This window comes from Cryptomeria japonica, chromosome 4 (assembly GCF_030272615.1).
Source record: "Cryptomeria japonica chromosome 4, Sugi_1.0, whole genome shotgun sequence".
NCBI lineage: Eukaryota > Viridiplantae > Streptophyta > Pinopsida > Cupressales > Cupressaceae > Cryptomeria > Cryptomeria japonica.
In genome coordinates, this window is record NC_081408.1 from 318871366 (window position 1) to 318893702 (window position 22337).

A 22337-nucleotide genomic window follows, 5' to 3' on the forward strand; every position below is an offset into this window, starting at 1 on the left:
ACCCACTCTCCATTTTTGGAGACGAGAAATTTTGAAAAGAAAATAATGTTATGGAATAGAAAAATTGATTAAGGGTAGAAGGAAAAAGATTCGTGGATTGGGCAGCTCTTCATCAAATATCATAATACCTTGGGCAGATTAAGGTTGGTTTCAGTTATTCATTAAAATGTCTTCTTCTTGTTTATGTCTGGAAGTTTGTTGGTATAAGAAATCTGTGTTTCTTGAATGTTTTTTGTTGAAAAATCTCTTGGTATTTTTGTACTATGATTTATGTTGTGTTTTGGGAGTTTTTCCTCAAGACCTCTTACTCTTGGGAGAGAAGAGGATCTTGTGGGTGGTAGCAGTGACAACCCTCGAGTGAGAGACTCTCTTTTGAGAGCGATCACAAGGGATCTTTGTGTGACCCTTGCTGCATGACCTGTTTGTGCAATGGGGGTCATAAGGAGGGATATAAGGCTAGAATGCCTTTGGGGGGCATAAGGAATAAGGGGTTGAGATTCTTGATATATTTATTGTGCCATGAGGTGGCTTCTTGTTTATTTCATACTTGCAGTTCTCCTCAGGGTATTGGTCCACTACCACCCTTTGAAAAGGTCATCACTAAAGTGTGGTGCTGTGAAGCCAAGTTGGGAGTGTGTTTGATTATCTGTATGCATTGTCTTCTATGTGTTTGCCTGTATGTTACCCGTCTAGGAATTGGTTCTTCGAGCTCGGGGGTGGCTACCAGTTAGCCTAGGCTAGGAGGTGAGCACTCCGTGGTCATATTTGTGTTTTCTATTATGCAGGAAAGTCAAGAGAAAGAGAATAGGAACCATGAAAAGACACAAAAGATTATTGTTGAAGATACTTAAATCCAGTTGCAAATATATGTTTAAATTTGTTATAGAAGTATGCCTCTTTCATAGAAAAGAGAAGCAAGTTGTAATTCTTGAAAATAGACTTGAGATTTATTGTTGTAGCTAAGCAAAGAAACATCCTGTAAATATGCAGAATATCTTAGAGTTGTAAAAGTTTGTTTTATTTCTACTTCTAGTTGTGTTTCAGAAAAAGAAAAGCTTCTTTGAGTTGCATGTAAAAGCTTCTTTTGTATTATGGAAAAATTAGTTTCAAATAAATATTATCTATATTCTACTTGTTGAAAAGTATGAGTTATTTTGCTGAAGAATTCTAAGTATTATAAAAAAATAAGAGTGTTTTAAGTAATTGTTTTATTAATGGAAAAATCAATGAAAGTGTTTTATTCAGAATAGAATGATGTATTTTAAGAAAAAGAAAAAAGTGTTAGAACAAAAGTTTAGCAAAAAAAAAAACCTACTTCTATTTCTTTTATCAGCAATTAGATTAAATAAATAAAAGAGCCTAAGTTTTATATCAATTATATATATATATATATATACTTAAATGTTTATTTGTGCACATGTAATTTTGGATTTACATAATGTGTTTCTCATTATTATTTTGTTTAAAATTTTGTATGTAAATCTTATTCAAAAAAATATATATATAATATTATATATTTTCACCCTTAAAACTTTTATATATATAAATTTATATAAATATAAATATATATATATATAAATATATAGACATATATATATATATATATATCTATATATAATATATTTAAAAAAAAAAAAAAAAAGGAAATTGGGTTCCTCGCGGGCCCCACTGTGTGTACGCATAGTGAGGGCCGCGCGGCGCCCACTGTGTGCACACACAGTGCGGGCCACTCGGCTCCCACTGTGTGGACACACAGTGGACGACCGCGGCCGCCACTGTGTGGCCACACAATGGTGTGAGCCGCTAGCGGCGCCCATTGTGTGGACACACAGTGGTGCCGCGACGCCCACTGTGGGCCCACACAGTGGCGCCTCGGCCTTCCCTGTCGCCTTCATCAAACCTACAGTAAAAATGGCCGCCGCCTTGGGGTTTCGGCCCTGTTAAAAAAATTTAGTGGTAACAAAAAAAATAAAGGATTAAACCCTAGCCCGGGTAGGGTTAGGGTTAAAGGAAATAAATTAATATGATATTTTAAGAGTTGATAATATATTTCAAAAAAAAAAGAACCCTAATTAGGGTTGGGAAAATATTGTTTATTATTTTAGAAAGTTATAATAGAAGAATTAAAGTTTATAAATATATGTAAATATATATATATATTTATATTTATATATTTATTTATAATTAAATACTTATTCCAAAATATACTAGAGTTATATATATATATATATATATATATATAATTCTGGTTATAATTTGGAGTAAGTAATTAACAGAAATTTAAATATGGTTGTTTAGAATTTATAGTCATTTTGGAGATCGAATTAATTTTCCTCTCCTAATTCCTTTTTCATGATGGATTTAATAAACTTAATGACTAGGTATGTCGTGGAGATAAATTTTTAAACCAGTTAGCTTTCTGCAAATAGAATTAAACAAATTATCGATGCTTGGTTCGTTTCAGAATTAGCTCAAATATAATTATGGGAATTTCATTAACGCTTGTCGTGTGAGCGAACTTGTTAATTAAATTAGTATTTAAAAAAAAAAAAATCGTTCCGTTTTTGCCCTAAATTTTGGGCATGATAGATGCGTAAAATCCATGTTCTACGGGCTGAGATATCTCTTAAATGAGCTAGCCACCACATACTACCTGATTCACCCCGCAAGTTCCCCCACTACAAGCCAATTGTTTTTTAGTATCCACAAATCCTTCTATGTGTTGACTAAAGTGTTGTGATATGTGCATACCAAATAAACTCCTCATGTTCCCCCCAATTCGAAATAGAAAATTCACTAGGAAGTGATTACCCAAGAATTTGAAGCTTGGCATGCCTGAGAAGTGTGTGTCGAGGGTGGAGCCAATATTGTCAGACTTCTATCTATTTGGTTGGATGTAGTATTTTATAGTTAGGAGATTTAACACATAGTGTCATTTGACTATCCATAGGGCTATACTTAACTGATTTTATCTATTTTATAGTAAGATCTTCATGCTTGATGTGTTTGGTGTCAAGTCTTTTGTCAAAATATTAGTCTAGCGGGTTTGAAGTTAGTTCTAATGGGTCTGTGGTCTATTACAGTGGATTTGCAGTCTTGTATTAGCGGGAATGTTGTCAACTTTGAGCCAGAATTGACATACTTAGCACAATCATTGTCATTTTCTCAACCAATAGGTTTGCATCTCAAACCAATGGGTTTGCTCTTTGTTCTAGTGTATTTGCTCTTTGTTCTAGCGGGTTTTCTCTAGTTGTTTTTGAGTCATGTTCTAGCGGGTTCGCTTTTGATATTGTCTATTGTGTTGTTCCAGCGAGTTTGCACCCTGAAACAACGGGTTTGCATTTTTGGTACCGTTATGTTGTCCAAGTATTTTTCAGTCTTTCATCTTGTTTTAGAGGATTTGCATCTTGTTCTAGTGGGTTTGCATATTGTTTTGGCGGGTTTGTGGCCTATTATAGCGAGTTGGCTTTATCTTGTCATGATTTGTTAGTTAGTCTCGTTATGTTGTCAGACCTTCGCTTCATTTATTAACGATCTTACATTTCCCCGATAGTTAGAGTCTATCTTTTATGATCTTATTCTTAGACGTCATTGTGCTGCCATTATGTTGTCCGTAGTACATTATACATGTCTTGATATCTTGCCAGTTTGCATCTATCTTTTATGACCTTGGTCTTAGATGTTGTTACGTTATCATTATGTTGTCTCTATTGCATTAGACATTTCTTGATCTTTCAGCAATTACGGCTTATCTTTCGTGGTCTTGTCCTTAGAAGTCATAGCGTTGTTGTTATGCTATCTGCATTGTCTTAGAAACTACTTGATCTACCAACTTTTAGGATCTATCTTTTATGATATTGGTCTTAAACGTTGTTATGTTGTTGTTATGTTGTCTGCATTATGGTAGAAATATTTGGATTATCAACAGTTGATATCTTTATCCATGCATTTATTTGGTCCTAGAATTCCTTGGTCTATGTGTTTTGTTGTTCGTAAGTCTCTAGATTCTTGTTCGGTTAGTATCCTTTGGTTCTTGGCTTTGTGCGGTGTCCGGTCATTGTGTCCCTTTTGCATCCAGATGTTGTCGATTTTTTGGTTAGATCACTTTATGTCTCATACCTCCCAGCATCAGGATTATTGTCCATCATCATATCTTGTCTCCCAATTTGCATCATCATTTTCTTCTTCCTGAGTCAAAGGTTGAACATCAAATATTCAAAATTGAACATCAAATTGCATCCTCTTTCCAACTTCTTCAAAGTTAGTCCCCATCTCATCTTAGTCATTGGTCTATCCCCCTTTTTCATCTTTCATCTCTCCAACTCATCAACTAATCATCATGTCGCAATTCTATTATGATGAGTTTGGTTACCCTTCATTCTCTTCCACTTCACCCTATGTCAATGATGACGAGGGTATGGTTGATCAACCTGATGACACATATATCCAAGTCATCTCTCAATCCTACTATGATGATTATGGTCATTCCTCATTTTCTTCCACTTTTCCCTATGTCAATGATGACAAGGGTATGGTTGATCAACTCGATGAGACAGATCTCCAGGTCACGTCGCAATATTATCTCACTTCTCCATCTAGTTCTAATATTCCATCTTATCTAAATTCTCCATCTGGTTCTAATATTCTATCCTATCTCAATTCTCCATCTAGTTCTAATCTTCCATCCTATCTCAATTCTCCATCCAGTTCTAATCTTCCATCCTATCGCAATTTTCTATCTGGTCATAATATCCCATCTTATCTCACTTTTCCATCCAGTTCTAATCTCCCATCTTATCTGACTTCTCCATCCAGTTCTAATCTCCCATCTTATCTCACTTCTCCATCTAGTTCTAATTTTCCATCTTATCTAAATTATCCATCCAGTTCTAGTCCTCCATCTTATCTAAACTCTTCATCCAATTCTAATCTTCCATCCTATCTCAATCCTCTGTCTAATCCTAATCCGACATTGTTTTTCACACAAGCTATGACTAGGGGCATGAGTTACACAATGCCATTATCATATGTGGCCCCACCCATCCAATCAGTGCCACAAAGTGGTTAGTGCTCCACAATATAAATCTCAAGTAACATCACAACCTTTTGTTTCAAAACCATGATTTAGTTATCTACAGGCACCGCCATCACATATTGTTGTGATGAGAATTCATGAACAAGCACATGGCACTAGTCGCAATCCTTCATCTCAACTCAATCCTCCACCATCCACTACATCTTATCTCAATCCACCATCTTCCCTTCCAACTCCCACATCTATCATTCCTCTCCCACCTCCTAACACAATCAAAAACATTCCATCCATCGAGATTGTTCCATTGCAATCCCCATCACCTACTCCTACCGTCATCCAAACTCAATCTGATGAATCTCCCATCTTTCCATCCATTCCATCTCTCCTAGCAGAAGGATCTTCCCTCCTTCCATTCACTCCATTTCTCCCAGATGTAGAACCTCTCATCCTTCCATCTACCCCAATTGAGGAACTCCCCATCCTTCCATCCACTCCATCTCTCTTGGTTGATGAATCTCCCATCCTTCCATCCACTCCATCTATCCTAGTTGAAGAACCTCTTGTCCTTCCATCCACTCCATCTCTCCCAATTGATGAATCTTCCATCCTTCTGTCCACTCCATCTCTCTTAGTTGATGAATCTTCCATCCTTCCATCCACTCCATCTCTCCCAATTGATGAATCTTCCATCCTTCTGTCCACTCCATCTCTCTTAGTTGATGAATCTTCCATCCTTCCATCTACTCCATCTCTCCTAGTTGATGAATTCCCCATCCTTCCATCCACTCCATCTCTCCCAATTGAATAATTTGTCATCCTCCCATCTAGTCCATCTACCCAAGTCACAAAATCTTTCATCATTCCATCCATTCCATCTGAAGAGTCTACCCACTCACCTCTCATCACACTACCCACACCAATCCTCTCATGCCAAGATCTTGTTCCAAAGCATGTTCAAATCATTATTGATCCAAATCAATATCCTACCATTCCAGCCCCTCAATTTCAAGATCCCTTATCATCCTTCCATCCTAATCAAGATCCTACCATTCCACCTCCTTCATCTCAACATCCCCTAGCATCCCCTATTCCTAGTCAAGATCCTCCCCTCCCATCTACTTCACTTTTTGATCCTCCATCTCCTCCTATCCAAACCATCCCACCACCATCACTCTATCCCCTTGGTTTTCTTACATTCATCCATGGTAGTTCATTCACAGCAAAAGAACATTTCATATGCACCACCCCTTCCCCTCCATCTGATAAAGGACTTGCATATTTTTACCCAGAGAACAAGTATCCTACTTTAGAAAAAATGCTCAAAAAAATGAACTATAAAGGTAAAGGCTTAGGCCTACATGAGCAAGGTACTTTGGAGCCCATCCATGTCAAAGCATATTCAGGATCTCATGGTCTCGGTTACATATCCCAAGGTGCTTCAAATAAAAATGTTGGTACAACTAATGCAAAATCCAAGTATGCTTCCAAACACATCCTTGCATCTCACAATCGTTCCTCCAAATCATTTATCACCATCCCCCTCCTCCATCGTATAAAGCTAAAACAACCATCCATCTTCCTCCTTCATCCTCAAAATCCATTTTGGGTCCCTATATCCCAAAATCTACCTTCGTATATCCCTTGCATGGTAAATCCATTTTGGGCCCTTATATCCCAAAATCTCATCCTCCATCTTTTCCTACTTGTCCCTCCATACACAAATCCACTATCTCCATCACCCATCATAAATATCCTATTTCTTTCATTCCCAGTTAGGATCAACAAAGACACATGTCCTCACATTACATCAACCATCCTACATCCATCACTTCATCCATAACTCCTCCATCTCCTACACAACCGGACACTCCTTACAACACTACTAGTAGAAATTTGGATGACAAATAAAAAATGCATAAAGCTATACATCCACAACACTATAAAAATGACCATGTCCAATAAAAAAGACATGTTCCAATAGTGCAAAAGTTGATACAAAAATGCAAGGAATCCCAAAAGCCGCAAAGGCCCACTAAAGAAAAGAAAAAAAAGTGGATTCCAAACCAAAAATAAAAATGCATCCAAAAGAAGTATCTCCAATGGTGTCCAAAGTTGCTAGCTCACTAGCTAAAATTGCTTCATCTCCATCTCCTAAATGTATTTTGGGTCCCTATGTCCCAAAGCTACCTATCATAATTTCTCCATCATATCCACATGTTGTTCCTGACAACATCCCCCCATCACACTCACTTTCCCTCTTTCCATCCAAACACTTTCCGCTACGATATTCCTTACACCCCCCATCAAAACCATCTAATCCAAGCCTTTGCATAATTCACTCCTTGCTAATAAAGTTGTACAAACATCCAATGATCACTCCAAATGGGCTCCCAATACCTTGATATGGAACTTGATGCTTGAGTCCTCCATCCATCTATCCTCAAAATCCACTTATCCTCATCTAGCTCCATCCATGAATTTCCTCCAAAAAAATTAAAAAATCAGAAAATTTCCAAAAAAAAAAAAGGTAAAGAGAAAAATCCGTTCACTAGTGAAAACCTGGCAAACAAGCATCATGCGTAATTTCCCCTTGTCCTTTTTCTCTTGACACTTGGGGGAAAGTTCTTCTAGCCATGTAGCCATTTCCTCCTCTATCTCCATCTATCTACCATACCCATCATATCTTATCCAGTTCGCTTCCTTCATCCTCCCTTGGATCTTAAAAGAAAGAAAAGGCCACCATATATGCATGTTTTGGACACCGCTTGGCCTTCATGTCCCTATCAGGATGGTCCTTCATTCATCCTTCCTCATAACTTCATGGTCGTTATCCATTTATCACCATATCTTCCATCCATATTCCTTAACTTCCTATCCTCCTATCAGTCATCTTATCATATCCTTTCATCCACCAATTTGTATCTCCCAATTTGTCCATCCCTTCACTCATAACCTGATCCATCGACTAATCCTTATCTCCCAGTTCCTCCATATGTTATCTTATTCATCCATCACTTGATCCTCCACCAATCCTTGGACTTCCTAGTTCCTCCATCCCTTCATCTATAACATGTTCCTCTCCCCATCATCCCTTCATCTTCTGACCACTTCCATAGTGCTTCCATCTCTATATTTTTCATCCTATCCTTCATCCTTCCATTCCTCCTCTCATATCATTCCATCTACATCTTTCATCCCTTGTCATTGATATCTATCTTTCAACTAGCTCCCATCTGCATTTCCATTGCATCTGCATCTTTTCAGCATGGTACCTGCATTCCCTTGATCCATCTTCTCCTCACAATCCGTCATCTCATGAAAATCATATCTATCTTCCTTAGTTCTTTGATCCCATCCATTTGATAATCCAATCGCATCCTTGGTCTTTTTCTCAAGCCTTGATCACAGTCTTCTCATCATCATTGGGATGCATCCTTCCCATTCATCATCATCAATCTCTCATCACTTTTCCTCTTGACTGGGTCAAAATCATGCATGTCCTAACATCTTATTCCATCACCCAAATCTCTTGAACATATTGTATATAGGTGTCATTGTACATATGAATTCATTGGTCTTGTCCTTCGAGATTGTATCCTATCAGTTGGTTCTTCAACAATCATCTTTGAGCATCTTTGTTGTCGTGATTGTATCAGATACTGTTTGTCATCCCATCATCAATATTTTATCCTAGTGTTGTTTTGAGATGTATCCTTCTCACAAACACCCATCTTTTGTCTGTGCAAGATGTATCCTTCCTCAAGTTAGACATCATCAAATCCTCATCCAATCAGTCACCCTTTTAGCAAAATACATCTAAGACACTCGTGTTGGCTTTGATTCTTTTTTATCTTTGTTTATCTTTTGTAAGCTCCTAAGGACTCTATTTCCTCTTGGTTGCCACAATCTTTTATATCATGGTGCGTTAGGAATAACAAGGCTCGGGATGTGATCTTGTTGCTTTTGGTTTTGCTTGGCGTGTCTTTTTGATGTGCCCCTTTTTGTACCCTCATGAGGTCTTTGTCATCTCATGTTACATTGGTGTATATCTTTTGCTTGGGGTTCTTCTAGCACCATTGCCTGCGGGGTCTCTATAACTCTATGTGGTGCTAGATTAGCCTGTGTGTTTGTTTATATGTGTTAGTCCATGCATTGGTTGTGAAATTCCACCTTGGTTCTCTATACCTTGGTTGACTCATAGACAATGCTATATCAAAATAAGTGCTCACTGCATGTCATCTAGTTTTGCGGGTGCTTGTGCTCCATGATCATTTCATCCATATCATCCCCATATCCATCACATCTCCTTTTGCATTCACTCCTTCCCTTCCTTGTTGGGATGTGCACATGTTCCCTTGCCATTAGCATCTTATCAATCCTTTGTCTTTCCTTTCCCTAGCCCCCCATTTGCCTTTTTGGCGACTTGCTTTCCCTTCTTTGGCAAATAGGTGTTTTTTCGTCAGCCTGTCTGGCAACCTAATCAGGAAATAAGCTGTGATGGGAAATATCAAAAATATAATTTTTCAATATTTTCTATGTTTTAGTAAATGTCATTTTTTAGGGTCTTCGGAGCATTTTTAGCCCTCAAAACTTTGGACATTCCTTTATGGACTTGCTGACGTAGGCAAGACCATAAAGCATTGGAACTAGAGCTCTTGGAGATATTTCCAACAATGAAAATGGTTCGCAGTTTCAAGTTTTGAGTGAAAAGTTATGACTTTTCAAAGTTGGACTACTTTTTTCCCCCCTTTGCTGGACCGCAAGGAAAATTTTCTTTTCCCTCGCTCCTCTCTTCTCTTATTTTTTCTTTTTTCCCTTCTTTTTGGTTGTAGGGCCCTTCACCTGCGGGGCTGCGTCCCACTCTTGCAGAGTGGCACTTCCACATCGACGAGGTTGCATCCTCGCGCTTGCAAGGTTGCACCCCCGCGTTTGCGGGGTGGCGCCCCTGCACGAGTGGGGCTGCACCCTCACTCTTGTAGGGCGGCACCCTCACGACCATGAGGTTGTGTCCCCATAATTCTGGGGTGGCACCCATGTGCCCATAAGGTTGCGCCCCCGCGTTTGCATGGTGGCACCCTTGCACCCACAGGGTTAGGCCCCCGTGTTTGCGTGGTGGTGCCCCCACGCCCATGGGGTTGTGCCCTCACATTTATGAGGTGGTGCCCCTGCGCCCACGTGGTTGCACCCCTACGTTTATGGGTGGTGCTCCCACACGAGCGGGGTTGCACCCTCATGTTTGTGGGTGGTGCTCCCACGCGAGTGGGGTTGTACCCTCATGTTTGTGGGTGGCACTCCTGTTGGTCCCCTCTTCTGGTCCCCCCCACTCTGGCAGGGTTGTTCTTTGCCAACCCTCGGGTATTCTTTCCCCTCAAAACTCTGATTAGCTCAAAGAAGGAAATTTTTTTCAAAATTTATGAAGAATTCTTTGGACCTCCTTTTGAGGTGTCATTTTTGCCTGCTAGTGCATTTCTCATCCCCGTTCTCTTTATCCATTGGAGCACGTTTCTTTTGAGATGTCGTTTGGGCTCCCGTTTCCCTGTGCACCCTCTTGAGGGGGCACCCCTTCCCTCATCCTCTATTCTCAGTCGGGTTTGGGGTATTTTTTGCTTCCTCTCTCTCAGGTGTTTTATTTTTCTTCACATCAACGTTATTTTAGTACCACCATGAAGAGGGGAAAAATGTAGACACCTAAATTTTGTTAATTAATTTAATCAAATTTAAACCATATTCCTCTAATTAATTAATCTAATTAATTAATCCCCATTTCCATTCTTCCAATCCCTGAGCCTATCCTTCTAATTAGTTAATTAATTAATTAACCCCCTTTCCTCCAATTAATGAATTCCTAATTAATTAACCCCCAATCCTATTCCTCTAATTAATTAATTAATTAATTAATGTCTTTTTCCATCCCATTTGATTAATTACCTTTAATTAATTAAATGCCCATTTCTTTCCCAATCCCATGAATTAATTAAATCAATCAATTTAATTATCTAGCCCATTTGAGCACATGGCTCCTAGCCTTAATCCCTCACCTAACCTAACCCTTATCCTAACCTTGGAGTTTCAACCAACCCTATCCCTCCTAACCTTCATATGTTCACATCCTAATGAACTTCCCTAATTTGGGGGAAAATATCCTATTTTGGGTGGCTTTGCCCAAAATCGAGGACACATGTCACTCCTTCCCCTCTAGTTGAGCCACTTTTCCCCTTTGAGGACAAGTGTCTCCTCTTCACACCCCCTCTCCTTCCTCTCATCTTCTATATAAATCCTCCATTTCGTATGCAAAGGATCCACCTTCATACAATCATACCGTTGCTCTGTCAGAATCATTACTCACTCCCATATTTGCATTATCACATCCATTATCATCTTCACCAAATCATGGAGCACAATCGAGCATCCAAATCAACATCATGAGCACACATCGAATCTTGGAACAATTGAATCAAAGAAAGGATATTGGTTTGCATTTCTTGTCATTTGTCTTCTTCATTTTGATTTTAACATTATTATCTTGAAGTGTTGAGTTTAATGGCTTGTTTGGTTGTTTTCTTCGTTATTTCAATCGTTTAGTTTGGCACGCACATTTTTCATCACACAAGTATTAATGTAGGAGTCATCTAAATCAATCCTATAATAATATTGTTTCACTATAGAGAGTCTTTATGCTCACTCTGCATATGGCTTTTGATGTAAAGTATTGAGTTGTTTACCTGCAGGGGGCATTGCTCAAGTATAAAGTTAATGAAAGGATGTTAAGCATGTTTTGGGCTAAAAAAGACATGAGAGATGGGTTTAATAACATACTAAGGCAAATGACATTACCATATTTGATGAGAGTGAGCTTTGGATTGCAGATCAAGGCAAGTAGGATGACAAGGACATTAAAATTATTTTGTTCCTGGGACAAGCAGAAAACCTAGCATTGGGAGATCTCTCTCTCCCAACTTATATCATACCCAGAGCATGACTAGGATAGGCCTGGAAACTAATGCTAAACAAGCAAGGGTATCATATGTAACAATGCAAGACTTGTAGCCATCTTTTTCTCTTCAAGGAATTAGGTTTTGGTGGTATCGAAGGATGAAGTTTTTACTAGATTTTTATAATTCATGACAATAATGTATCCAATTTCTGGATATGTAATCCATGACAATCCATCTTTCATTTTTTGGAACTGTCATTCATTCTGATAATAGATCACAGAGTGAGATCCCAAACTTTGATGATTAAAAATCTTGCACACAATCATATCCATAAATTGCATATATTGATGAATTTATAGGTTAACTTTTTTGTATGGTCACTTTTAGTTCAACACTTGACTATTTTGTATGTAAGTAATTAGTGCTTGGAATTATTTAGAATATAATCATTCTTTCTATTAATTTAGTTGTTATATGTTAAAAAAGAGACACAATTATTCTACAAATGGTTTCAACCTTGACCCATATTGAACAATCCAAATTTTAATCTTAAATATGTTTGATTATATTGTGAATGGTAATAAGTTTGGTTTTTTAAATTTTCTAGGGTTTTATATCAGATCTTGATCATTTGTGTAAATAGTTGGTATTAGAAGTATAAGTCTAAGTAAACTTTTCTTTGGTTAAGAGAAAATTATTAAGGAGTATTCATTGCCACAAAGTCACTTAAGACATTATCTTAACCGCATCCCTTATGATTTGTTTCAACCTATAATTGACTTAAAGAATGTTTTATAAATGATATTGTTTCTTAAAATATTTGTGACCACCTAATCAAATTTAATCATCTATAATTTTCTAAAACATTCTAAAACTTGCACATCACCACGACTTGTTTTCCACCCAAATTGATTTTATTTAAATATTTTTGCTTTACTTGAATTCTACGGTATAAATCTCTTAAAAAATATTGCATCAATTTCAATGTATACTAATTAGAAGCCAAAATTAATCGCATAAATCTTTTTGTTTTAAATGTCATCAATTTCAACATGCACTAATTAAATGCCAAAATTAATTAAAACATTGTCTTTTTATAGTTATTGACACCACATAATAGAAACTATTTATATAATATTAAATTTAGATAAAATAAATTGAAAGAGCATGGATAGCCCAAAACTAGGGTTAGCATCTTAAAGGATGTTAATAATGAGAATGAAGAAAAAAATCAACTCACAACTTACTATTAATTAAGATCATTAAATAAATATATTTCTTAAAGATATCAGTTTTGTACAATCCATTATTAATTGTTGTTTCTAGATATGATGATGGATCACAGAGTGATCTGAAATGTTGATGCAAAAAAATACACACAACCATACCCAACTGTTAATAATATATTTCTACCAATTTGAGTAATTAGGTTTAGTTAATGGTCTACTTTTCTAAACTTTTAATCAACTAAATAATGCTTATCACATTCACTGTTCCATTCATAAACATTAGGTAAGAGATTTTTTTAAAAAAAGATATGACTTAGTTGTGTGATTGATTGCAACTATTGAAATTACCATGAAATTGAGATAGAAGAAGATTACATTTCAACTCAAAAAAGGGAAAATATTCATAGGACCACAAAGTTGAGTGTGTTTTAAGATGATCTCTATTTGTTCTTTTATTAATTGCATGCTCTTTCAATTAAGACAAACTCTTGCTTGTATTTCTTATCCATGACCTTCTGCTTAACTTCTCCTAATGGTGTGTGCAATGCTTAATATAAGAAGATTTTAGCTCTAGTTGTTGTTAGCCCTACTTGAAATTGTACAAGTAATTTAGAATGATTTTCAATTTTTTATAGTTGTTTGATAATGTTGTTTGAGAAGAGTTTTTGGATTCAGTTGTGATTCTTTTTACATTGATGTTTTAGATCACAATTAATGATCCATCATTAGGATTAGGAGTTAAATATGAGTTGGATTGCAAACTTGGCTCCATAAATAGTTTGCAATGATATAAAGTGAAGATCTAATGAACATAAAAAGAGAGGGAACAAAGAAAACAAAAAAGAATTTAAAAATGTCATAATATCAACATTCATAAGAGGTGTCAAAAATTATAAGTGGTGATTTGGAATGATTCTCATTTTTTTGGAGTAGCTTATTTGATAAGTTCATTGTTTGCATGTAACGTTGAAGTTCGATATTATTAAATATGATGCCATGATATATTAATGTTATTAAATATATAAAAATAGTAATTTTATACTCTTGACTCAAAAATAATTCTCAGTCCTAATCTTTGAAATTATTGATATTAGTTATGGATGCCAAAATTGAATTAAAATAGAGTTAGATGCACAATCAAACAATATTACTCAAACTCAAATAGGAATTGCACACTAAAGTTGGAGAAAAATGTAAGTAAGATAACATTGCAATTACAATGGAAAAGAGCATTATAGCTCCATTAGATTTTTATGATGCACTCCACTAATTAAAGGATTGATATGTGGATTATCTTTACTTGGATGCTACTAAAGTTGATAATATCTAAGCATGATGAGTGATAGATCCCCCTTTCCTTTTTACAAGCCTTCTTAAATAGGATTTCTAAGTTGGGTGTGGAGGGTTTATTTTGAAACATAAAATAAAAGGCTAGGATTGGTTTGTATGAATGTGCATTGTAACCTCTTGACATGTGGTAGGAGGTGTGAGATTCTTGATCAACGGATGATGTTTCCTTAGAATGCAAGATGGCTTAGAGATGTGGAAATGTGGGAATGGATTGAATAAATAAATGAAAAGATGTTACACACTAACTTGAATATGTGAACATTGAGTGAAGACAACTATTTTGAGGAGACATATATGAAGATGGAGATTTAAATTCAGTACTTTATTTTATATTAGAATATCTACATTTTGTCTTTGTTTGAAATGGTGTCATGACTAAAATAAGCAACGTAATTTCAAAGATAGTAGATATAGACACTTGAGAGTATTAAATTAGTGATAAAAAAATACCTTGACTGACAAAGATTGAATAACTAATTTGATAGATTGATAACTTTGTTGATGTGGGAATGATATATCTTTAAAACAATGAGAGGATTGAATGATTTAATTGATTAAAATTAGATTCAAATGATGCTTCAATGCCTTGAGATTTTGGATTGAATTTAATGATGGGACACCCCCTTGAGTGAATAAATAGGTTGGAAGAAAATGGGTGTACTCTTAAAATCGATAAAACTATTAATTAGCAAAGAAGTGAGTGGATGTGAATTTGAGTGATCGATGAATGAATTGGGAATGATGAAGAACTAAGTAAAAAATGGTAGGGATGGAAAGGATGAGATAGATATGATAAGGATGAGGGCTAGTAGATGCATTATGAGATGACACACTTTCATGGCGTCTATGTAGTCTACAGTTTTGAATTTATTATAAATGTTGTGGGTTCATGGCATCTATGCAATCAAGTGGCTTGACTAAATACAGATGCTCTAGGTGTGTGGCATCTACATGTTTAAGGGTTTTGGGTTTGATATAGACACTACAATTATGTGGCACCTACATAGTTAAGGGTTTTAGGCTTAGTGTAGATGCTATGATTGTTTGACATTTACATAGTTAAGGGTTTAAGGTTTAATATCTATAGAATATATGGTTACATGGTGTTTGTGCAATTAAGGGTTTAATGTGTGTCATAGACACTATGAGTGTGAGACATTTATGTAGTCAAGGTTTTTAGGTTTGGTACAAAAACTAAAAGTGTATGATGTTTGGATAGTCAAGCGTTTGGGTTCAACATAAATGTTATGGGTGTGTGCCATTTGCATAGTTAAGGATTTGGAGGTTTGATGCAAGCGCAAGGGGATGTGGTGCCTATTCCATCAAAAGGTAAAATGTAGGTCTAGCTTCTATGGGGCGACGTGCATATTTATGGGAAATGGAATAGGTAGTGTAATTGATATTAGCTTTTGAAAATTTTGTTGGGGAAGAGGGATAGGAATGCGTAGCCACTAGCTCCAGTTTCTTCACCTACACCAAGGAAAGGGAATAGGTAGGTGCATACATAAAGGGTTTATTGTTTCTTTAGTGTCATAAAATTGTGATCCTAGCAATTTTTTACTGCATTAGGGTCCTCACGCATGCGAGATCGAATCCACTAACCTGATTGGAGATCAAAGACTGCTCAACCCTCAGAATCGGCTTCTCCCTTGGCCTCCGCACCACCCTATCTACACCCTGCCCTGGAGAAAGGGGTAGGACAGGGGTGTGGTTCCCTTGTTACCCCAGGACAAGGGAATTGCACCCCTATCCTTTCCCTGTAGAAGGTTGTGTAGTGAGTGGGAAAACTCCCCGATGTTGGCCTATGACAAAAATAAAATTCATTGACATGTATTTAAGTTGCATTTTCCCTCTCATTTTGGTAAGTTAAATAAGTTGGATGAGTGGGAAGTTTACATGAGATGAAGCATTCAAGCATCCTTTTCCAGCATTGAGCATTCTCAAGTCTCCCTTCAAGGCTAGGTGTTGCATTCAAGTCAAGGATTCAACCATTGAAGAGGAGATTGATTCTAACATTCAATTCCACACAAGCATTTCTATCAACATTGCTATCACAACCTCCCTTGAGGTGATTTACATTTCAGTCTTTCATTTACATCTACTTCCAAGTACTTCCTTTCATTACTTGGTTAATTCCAAAACTGGGGTTTGACCTAAAGGCAAACCTCCAATCCCAACCCATTTTCCTCTCTTTTCTATGTGTAGGCTGCAGGTGCGCAACTGTACTTTTAGATTCGGGCTCCATTTGTAGAGGCAGAAAAACCCTTTTCGTTTCACAAATTTTTCGGAGGACTGTGTACATTCTCACCATGATCCAAGCAACTTTTCCTCAAATTCGTAGGGCGATTTCGTCTCGATATATTACTGCCAAATTCAAGTGCGCAACTTCATCCCATATTCTAATCTTAAGTTATAATCAGTTCTTTGTCACTTTTACCCTACATAACTCAATCAATGCCTTTCCATTTCAAATAGGAAGAGGGGATTAGCTTATCATTCCCATTTCACACAAGATTCCATCTTTTTCTTTGAATGTTGAATCTAGTGAATTCTCCTCTCATCTTCCAATGTTATTGGGTGAAAAGTGTTTGAAGGGAAATCCGTAGTGAAACTCTCATCTCTCCTTGGAGGGAAAGGGTAGTTTTCCTCTTGATCTCTCATTCACACATTTCACCACATTACAGTTTCTATCTAAAGGAAGAGTGATAAGAAGGTTTAGGTTCCAAGAAAAGGAAATAAGTACGAAAAAGTTTGAGGGGGTGGTTCTTATGTTAAGGAAAGAGAACATGTAGATGATATGCATTGTGATTACCAAGATTAGAAAGAAAAAACAAGATGAAATTCCATAAGATACAAGCACATAAAATAAGCTAAATCATATTCTCAAAGTAAAATGTATAAATAAGCCCTAGATATATAGGAAAGGTAGTGGAGGTAGGAAGGTAAGATACAATGACTAACTATCTCTCTAAGGATGCAACACGTGTGATCTCACTTGACAAGTGTTATATTAAGTGTCAAGTGTACCCTGAATTGGTGTCTCGCAAAGTGAGTATAAATATCTCAACCATAGGAGGTGATAAAAAGTATAAAAGATCCTTAAGTGGAGACTTTAGTAATGTGAATATACGTTAACCTATAAACTGTTCAATTAGCTAACTAATTATATATGTTACAAAGATATATCTATTTAAAGAGAAATACATCATTCATTGTAGAGTTCTACCTCTGTGCGTCATGATATAATAGACCATAATGACAATGTGCTAGGTGCATGAAGGAATAATATAGAAACATGTGCTAAAATAGCACAATGTCTCAATAAAAACTTTGTCAAGGCACAACATGGCATAATAAGTGATGGTAACTATAAGAAATGGGCAAATACACACACATAATTTAACAAACACAATAAAAATTTGATTTGTAATTCGTGAAATTTTGAAACTAAGGGGATTTGTGGGGAATGTGATGAGATATAGGGATAGTGATAATGACATGGGCTGGTCAAGGTATAGTAATGAAAAGAGATAAGGAGTATGTTAAATAGAGGTTATATTTTATCCTTTGTTAAGCTATAAGTTAAAGATTAGTTTGATGATGACAATGGTATTACTGATTTGGGAATAATATGTTTTTAGAATAATTGAGTATTAACAATGATGTATCCCAATCATGGTGTAATGGTTCTTATAAAATTTAAAAAGGCTTGTAGGAAGATGAATAAATCCCATGGATGAATTTTGATGGGCATGAGATACTTAGTGTGACTTGTTTCATTTTTTCTAATGTTTTTATCATGTGTGAATGACATTACCTAGATGGTTATGCTAGATTAGACTATGGATTTGGATATCTAAGCATGATGAGTGATGATCTCGTTAATGTAAGTCCTTTGTATCTTTCTCTAAGGTTGTGTGCCTTAGTCTTGTAAATCCTACCAGGTGTTGTGAGCTCCTTAGTATTGATCCTAAGACATTGTAATAAGTTATTCATATTGTGAGTGTTATTCTCACCATGTTTTTTCCCTTTTAAGATTTTCCACGTAAATTTGGTGTTCATGTGTGTTATTGTGCTTTGTGCTTTCATATTTCATAATTGTAGTAATAAGTTAATTATAGTTTGAAGTTTAAAAGATAATAAAAGTATTTTGAGGTCCAATTTGATTCACCCCCCTCTTACTCTTGTGGTGTGTCCAACAACATATTTTTATGTTGACATGTAAGGGAGAGGTTAATGAGGTACAAAAATGTGACTAATAGGTAAATAAGGTACAACACCATTCATATTAATCACAAAAAAGTGTACCATCTTCATTAAGTAAAACCTCACTACATATATGCTCATTATTATTGCAAGTTGTTGGAGAAACATCATCAATATGAAGGTCAGGGATAAGTTAGATAAGTAAATCTAAAAGGAAAGGATATGCACTAACCAACTTAATAAATGATGTAAGACTAAGTATATGATAAAATAATGCCTCCGTGATATTTATCCTTATTTAGCATAAAATATCATGTATGCATTGAGGATGGAAATACTAGAAGCCAAAAAAGATATAAAAATGTCAACATCATAGATATTTACATGTAAAATACTAACGAAAAATAAACCATGAGAATCTATGATGATGGAAAATCCAAGGGTTGGGGGAATAGTTCAAATAGATATACCATTATGGATGTTCAACCCCTAGTTAGTAAAAGATAGGGGTACAAAAGTATAGGTACATCTAAACCTTAATTAAATGCATGGTATGGATAAAATGTAAGTAGAAAATATGAATCTATAAAAATCCCTAATGAGAATTAAGGATAAATCCCAGGGTTATGAATTCTAGGTTCGCTAAAGTTTAGATTTAAATACATACCTTACATAAAATAATCTAGATTAATTAAATAAATGAAATGAAATAAGAATCAATTAATATAGATTAAATGAGTTTATATTCATTTCATGCTTCTTTGATGACCTATAAATCTAATTATTTTATACTTGGTTTATATTTGTGTGTTTAGACTTAATCTTTGTGTGTGCAAATTTGTACCTAATTTACAAATGTGAACCTATAAATCATGGATATGATATAATAAATCTTCATATCTACAAACTAACTAGTCTCATTATCTAATACCTAAATTTATGAAGGGCATGCAATTTGAACAAAAAAGAAAACCTTTTGAAACCAATTGAATCATAAGAGTCATCTTCTCATCACCCAAATCCTTAATAGACTAACTTTTAAGATTTAATGAAAAGAATAAGAGCAACAATCAAGCATTCAACAACCTAAAGATGATGTGATGCAAACGTAAAGTTTTCTTTTTTACTTGCAAATGAAAATCAAGATGTATTATGCTAATTGCCCCTCTATCGGTCTTAGGGTGTTTTATTCCAATTACAATTAGTCTTTGAATATATTTCCCTAGTGAATAATTTTGTATAATCACACTTTAGTTGGCTCATAACATGTAGTGCAAAAGTCAACAAAGGTTTTGAATTCAAATTTGAATTTTGAAAATGTACAATTTAAATCCATAGTCATTAGCAATCTAGATCATTTACACACTTGCAAGCTTGAACTAAGTCAATGCATGATAAATTCAATGTTTGAAATGAATATACAAAAATGAGCAATGTTGGGTTTAAGAGTGGAAAATATTATTTATCCACTTCAATGAAAAAAATAGCATTTTACAGGTTAATCAATACATTTTAAATCACTCAAATACATACAAACCCAAAACGTAGAAAAAAGATATATATATACTCCATATTCCTAGTATTTTCTATGCATTTAATTCAAGAAATACATATCCTATTCCTTTCAAATTTTGAACTTTTGAAGTATCTTTGATAAATACAAATTCTCCATCATTAAATCAACTTGAATATATCTTATAAAATATTTCATAATAAAAAAAATTTAAACCTTTTATTAGGGGAGGCATACTCGTTATAGCTGACTTGCACACCCACATATCCTAAATGATACATTATGCACAGAAGGATTAAGAAGTACACATTTTCAAAGTGTCACCCGATGCCCATTTAAACATGCCCCAATAACGGTATACTAAGAGTCAAGTTATTCCCAAAGAACAAATTATTCCATTAGGCAGGAGGAGACAAATTCAAAAAAGAACATAACATGGACTGATGAGACCATCATCAACACCGTACTAGAAAATAATGCAAGACGAGATGTACATGGATTCAACATAGGCATGATACCATTGATGCATATGATGCATCCACCAAACAGTCTTGTTAACAACTAATGTGAAGCTGATGGGTTATAGCGGGGCCCCACCTAAACCACTCTCAATGCTTAGAGTGTGCTGATTAAGCCAGGCCTAAAGAAACAACATAGGTTAAACTCGTTGCATTTTCTTTGAGGTGTTGTATTTAAGAGGCTATAGGCCTTGTCTACGATACCACCTTCTGCATGCATTTCTACAATAGCATTTTGAAAGTCTATAATATCTGACAAAAATCTCTATCAATATGCTTCGATGCATGTTCGTACCTTATTGTAAAGAATCCAATTTTGGTGGTTGGAAAAGAATTTGGCTCTATACCTGCCAATTGCATGTATTTTTTTAAAAGTTTCTAGAGCATACTCAATAAATCATGTTGTAGCATGCATAATACAAGCATTCCATGTTGTGAGAAGACATTAGCTTGATGCATTGTTTCAAATGGTTTATATGCCTTGTCTATGTGATTGTTCTTGAGGGAGGAATTCAAAACCTTATTGATTTTTTAATATAATATAGTAACTTTCCCATCGTGATCTTATTGTTGAAAGATCCACATTTTATACAACTAGCACTTGCATTAGAAGGGGTGTAAGGATCCTGCTATAGAAACATATTTGTAAGTTAAATATGTTAGAAAGTACAATTTGATTTGTATACATAAGACATTATTTTATGTAGAAATATTTCACACAAATAGATCATTAAAGATGAAATGTAACAAACATAATTTTGCATTGTGATAGGGGGATGACTCCACAATGCAATAGTCAGTTGTGAGCCTCCTACATGGGAGGTCTTGGGTTCAAGTCTGCTTGACTGGTTCTTAGCTCCAAGGAAAAGAAAAATACCACTTCAGCTGTGACTTATCAAAAAAAGTAAAAATCATTGTGATAGAGTTTCTCTAGATAGATATAAATATATGACCTTGTTCCACAATAAAAAATGTAACATTGTAAATTGCACCCCATGCAATTCCATGTCACATGAGCATCTTCACTTGAAGTCGACTAGGAACATTCGTCACTTGTTTGTCCTCTTGTCCACATGTATTTCCTTGTCAGCTTAACATTTCACCTTTTATCGGCCATGCTGACCAGTTGACCTATGCACTCTAACACGTCGTGGAGACATCTGCACGCCATGCTAGCATCCCATGAATTTGTCAGTCTGCAGGTGGTCGTTTTAGCATTACACTTTCTCCCAAAAGAGTTCGTAACACCTCTATCCACAACCACTAATGTTGGGATTCTCTTTGGAGGATATATCTCATGCATTTTGAAACTTTCTTATGGATTCTTGATCATTTTTGAAGTTTTTGGAGCTCTTGGTATCTATTTTTCCTTATCTCACACATGTTTTCCAACATTTGAAGACCATCATTATTACAGCTTCTTGGAAAACTCATGGTGTTGTTTTAATGTATTGGAGGGGAATTCAATCTCTTTTCTTAGTTTACTTATCCATTATCTCTCATATAGCTTATCTATTATCTTAATTATCCATCTTTTATCTTTATCATTTC